Source organism: Procambarus clarkii, unplaced genomic scaffold (genome assembly GCF_040958095.1).
Source record: "Procambarus clarkii isolate CNS0578487 unplaced genomic scaffold, FALCON_Pclarkii_2.0 HiC_scaffold_141, whole genome shotgun sequence".
Taxonomy (NCBI): Eukaryota; Metazoa; Arthropoda; class Malacostraca; order Decapoda; family Cambaridae; genus Procambarus; species Procambarus clarkii.
The window spans coordinates 45,497-51,183 of record NW_027189174.1 but is presented as its reverse complement, the minus strand read 5'-3'; positions in this window follow the sequence as shown (position 1 = coordinate 51,183).

Here is a 5,687-nt window from a genome sequence, read left to right as displayed (position 1 = left end):
AATAGTTAGACATTTTTTCTCGAATGGTATACTCTAATAATCATAGGTACATATTTCAGAGCGCGACATTCGTGCGCGCGCGCGCACACACACACATATACACACACACTCACACACACACACACACACACACACACACACACACACACACACACACACACACACACACACACACACACACACACACACACACACACACACACACACACACACACACACACATATATATATATATATATACAAACATACATACAGTCTCGACAGTCAAATTGCAGAAACTGACACAATTATGACAAGGATCACTCATATTGGATATATACACACACAGATAAATTCACGTGGATAAGTCACTCCAATTACACGTATGTACACACACAGACAACATATTTCAGTGAGTGTGGCCCATAGTATACATTAATACTCACACATGGCAGCCCATTCACTATTAATTGGTGTACATATTCATTCACACACATGTTTATGTGTCACTTTCTTATAAAATACACACACACTGAAAGGAATCTTTGAGAACATTATATACCACATATGTCAGACCAATCCTGAAGTATGCAGCTCCAGCATGGAGTCCACATCTAGTCAAGCATAAGACTAAACTGGAAAAGGTTCAAAGGTTTGCCACCAGACTAAAACCCGAGCTAAGAGGTATGAGCTACGAGGAGAGACTACGGGAATTAAACCTCACTTCGTTGGAAGACAGAAGAGTTAAGGGGGACATGATCACCACATTCAAGATTCTCATGGGAATCGATAAGGTAGATGAAGGTAGGCTATTTAACACAAAGGGCACACGTACTAGGGGACACAGGTGGAAACTGAGTGCCCAAATGAGACACAGAGATATTAGAAAGAACTTTTTTAGTGTCAGAGTAGTTGACAAATGGAATGCATTAGGAAGTGATGTGGTGGAGGCTGACTCCATACACAGTTTCAAGTGTAGATATGATAGAGCCCAATAGGCTCAGGAACTAGTACTCCTGTTGATTGACGGTTGAGAGGCGGGACCAAAGAGCCAGAGCTCAACCCCCGCAAGCACAATAAGGTGAGTACATTTAGGTGAGTACAAACAAACTCATTGTTAATTTTCCCTGGAACACAACCCGACAAACCGTTTAACAACCAGGTACCCATTCACTGCTTCGTGAAGATAATCGTTAAGTTAAGGATTGGTGCCTAGTCAATCCGCTCTTCCCCTGCCAGCCAGGATATGAACCCAGGCGAAATCGCTTGCGAAGCGCGAGGTGAGTGCCTTACCACTGATCCACAGGGACTGCCCAAATATGAATGCCATCAGCAGCACTAGCAGTTGGTGTTACCAGGCAGGTTACCCATCCAATTACTAACCAAATTGAAAGCTGCTTAACTTGGCTAATGGGACGAGAAGCAGTGTCCTTTAAGTGGTAGTATGGCCGTTGTTATTGTATACAAGTGGTAACCAATAACTTGTGAGTGAGTGAGTGAGTGATGATAATGGTAACAGCGGCGGAGGATACTCACACATACCAGCCAATTCTCCATTAATGATAGTTCTTATAGTCAAACAAACCAACCAAAAGTGGACTATTGCACCAACATGGAAATGTTTGGATGCCATTGATCTCGCACAAATCGCTTATAAATGCCATTCGCCGCTATTTATAAAACCTAAACAATCCTCTTCTAATCACGAATGACTACTCTTAGGCCTTGGATTATGTTCACTTAGGCTTCATTGAGTCAATACATATAACTTCTTTGAGTCGGGGGACAGGCAGACAGGCAGTTTATATATACATGTTAGGCTTATAAAGTGGTCTCCAACACCCACCCCACAAGGTTAAACTAACCCTCACTCACCAGGATGCTAGTAGCTCACTAACTCCTGGATACCTATTTACTGCTAGGTGAACAGGTGCATTGGGTGATAGGAAACGCTACCAACAATTACAGCCCTGCCCGACCGCGATTCGAACCCTGGAATCCCTTATTGAGAGTCGAGAAGGAACACATCATTCATGTTACATATATGTGTACTCACCTATTTGTGCCAGGAGGATCGAGCATTAATCTTAGAGTCTGCCTTTAAGCCGTCAGTTGTTTATAGCAATAACTCTTGGCCTATTTCCTAACTTAACCTAGCCTAGCCTATACCCTACCCTAACCTATAACCTACCACAATCTAAAACCAAACCTAATATAACCTAACCTAATCTAAACCTAACCTAGCCTACACCTAAACCCAATCTACCTAACTTACCTAACTAAGCTAACCTAACCAAACCTAACCTAACTAACCTAACCTAACTAACCTAACCTAACCTAACCTAACTAACCTAACCTAACTAATCTAACCTAACCTAACTAACGTAACCTAACCTAACCTAACCTAACCTAACCTAACCAAACCTAACCTAACTAACCTAACCTAACCTAACCTATCCTAACTTAACTAACCTAACCTAAACCTAACCAAACCTAACCTAACTAACCTAACCTAACCTAACCTAAACCTAACCTAACCTAACTTAACCAAACCTAACCTAACCAAACTTAACCTAACTTAACCTAACCTAACCAAACCTAACCTAACTAACCTAACCTAACCTAACTAACCTAACCTAAACCTAACCAAACCTAACCTAACTAACCTAACCAAACTTAACCTAACCTAACCAAACTTAACCTAGCCTAACCAAACTTAACCTAACCTAGGGGCTGGTCCCAAACCTGCACACATAAATAACATCACATGAGACCAGAAGACATGGCAGGATGTGCAGAATACCCCCGTTGAAAAACAGAGGTGCAACTGGTACTCTGAGAGAGAACTCTATCAACATCAGAGGTCCGAGACTGTTCAACACGCTTCCACTACACATAAGGGGCATAACTGGCCGACCCCTCACAGTGTTCAAGAGAGAACTGGATAAGCACCTCCAAAGGATACCTGATCAACCAGGCTGTGACTCATACGTCAGGCTGCGAGCAGCCGCGTCCAACAGCCTGGTTGATCAGTCCGGCAACCAGGAAGCCTGGTCGACGACCGGGCCGCGGGGACGCTAAGCCCCGGAAGCACCTCAAGGTAAGGTAACCTAACCTAACCTAACCAAACCTAACCTAACTAACCTAACCTAACCTAACTAACCTAACCTAAACCTAACCAAACCTAACCTAACTAACCTAACCAAACTTAACCTAACCTAACCAAACTTAACCTAACCTAACCAAACTTAACCTAACCTAACCTAACCTAATCTAACCTAACCAAACCTAACCTAACCAAACTTAACCTAACCTAACCTAACCTAACCTAACCAAACTTAACCTAACCTAACCTAACCAACACCCACCTCACAAGATCGAACACCTAAACTGACCCTGACTGACCCTCACCAGGATGCAACCCTACATGAAGCTCACAACTCCTGGATACCTGTTTACTGCTAGGAGAACAGAGGCATTAGGTGATAGGAAACGCTACCAATAATTTCAGTCCTGCCTGGCCGGGTTTCGATCCAGGAATCCCCGATCGTTAGTCTAGAAGGAACACATACATGTTTCATATTTCTGTGTACTCACCTATTTGTACTTGCAGGACTGAGCATCAGTTTTTGAACGCTGACAATATAGCCGTCGGTTGTTTAAAGCAATGACTCCTGGTCTATTTTCCTGTCATATCAACTTTTAAAATTATGAATGGAGTTTGCATCTACAACTGTGGCTTTTTGTAAGTTTGTTCTCACCTAGTTGTATTCACCTAGTTGTGTTTGCTAGGTTTGATATTCAGATCTTTGGTCCCACCTCTCAACCATCAATCAATTGCTCAAGTAGTTTTCCAGTAGTTATGTAACTCATAACTCTCAGCTCTGTTGGAAAAAAGGCTGGGGCTGCATATTCAATTATTTGTCTCGCATAGGTTGAAAAAAAGGTTCATTCTTCTTTACACGTTAGAAATGTTACTTTGAACATGTTCTATCCAAGTCGGATAGAACATATTCTTAATCCGGATAGACCTGCGTTCGAGCCTGTCGAAACGGTTGCAATTACAGGGCACATATTGTCCTCTCCTGTAGCAGCATCAGGTTCGATAGATTCTCTGGACAGCCGATGATTGACCTTCTGGCAGTTCTCACGTTGACAAATTTAAAACTGTTTTTTTGATAAAAAAAACCGGCACATTCCTTAGATGTTTAAATTTTTTATCTCTGTCCGTGTATGTGTCTTGAGTTGAGTTTTGATTCCTTGTGTTTCTTGATTCCTTGTGTTTCTTGATTCCTTGTGATTCTTGATTCCGTGTGTGTCTTGAATCCGTTTGTGACTTGATTCCTTGTGTTTCTTGATTCCGTGTGTGCCTTGATTCCTTGTGTGTCTTGATTCCTTGTGTTTCTTGATTCAGTGTGTGTCTTGATTCCGTGTGTGTCTTGATTCCGTCTGTGCCTTGATTCCTTGTGTTTCTTGATTCCGTGTGTCTTGATTCCTTGTGTTTCTTGATTCCGTGTGTGTCTTGATTCCGTGTGTGTCTTGATTCCGTGTGTGTCTTGATTCCGTCTGTGCCTTGGTTCCTTGTGTTTCTTGATTCCGTGTGTGTCTTGATTCCTTGTGTTTCTTGATTCCGTGTGTGTCTTGATTCCGTTTGTGTCTTGATTCCTTGTGTTTCTTGATTCCGTGTGTGTCTTGATTCCGTTTGTGTCTTGATTCCTCTTGTTTCTTGATTCCGTGTGTGTCTTGATTCCGTCTGTGCCTTGATTCCTTGTGTTTCTTGATTCCGTGTGTGTCTTGATTCCTTGTGTGTCTTGATTCCGTCTGTGCCTTGATTCCTTGTGTTTCTTGATTCCGAATGTGTCTTGGTTCCGTGTGTGTCTTGATTCCGTGTGTGTCTTGATTCCGTCTGTGCCTTGATTCCTTGTGTTTCTTGATTCCGTGTGTGTCTTGATTCCGTTTGTGTCTTGATTCCTTGTGTTTCTTGATTCCGTGTGTGCCTTGATTCCTTGTGTTTCTTGATTCCGTGTGTGTCTTGATTCCGTGTGTTTCTTGATTCCGTGTGTGTCTTGATTCCGTGTGTGTCTTGATTCCGTGTGTGTCTTGATTCCGTGTGTGTCCTGATTCCTTGTGTTTCTTGATTCCTTGTGTTTCTTGATTCCGTGTGTGTCTTGATTCCGTCTGTTCCTCTATTCCTTGTGTTTCTTGATTCCGTGAGTGTCTTGATTCCTTGTGTGTCTTGATTCCGTCTGTGCCTTGATTCCTTGTGTTTCTTGATTCCGAGTGTGTCTTGATTCCGTGTGTTTCTTGATTCCGTGTGTGTCTTGATTCCGTGTGTGTCTTGATTCCGTCTGTGCCTTGATTCCTTGTGTTTCTTGATTCCGTGTGTGTCTTGATTCCGTTTGTGTCTTGATTCCTTGTGTCTCTTGATTCCGTGTGTGCCCTGATTCCTTGTGTTTCTTGATTCCGTGTGTGTCTTGATTCCGTTTGTGTCTTGATTCCTTGTGTCTCTTGATTCCGTGTGTGCCTTGATTTCTTGTGTTTCTTGATTCCTTGTGTGTCTTGATTCCGTGTGTTTCTTGATTCCGTGTGTGTCTTGATTCCGTGTGTGTCTTGATTCCGTGTGTGTCTTGATTCCGTGTGGGTCCTGATTCCTTGTGTTTCTTGATTCCTTGTGTTTCTTGATTCCGTGTTTGTCTTGATTCCGTCTG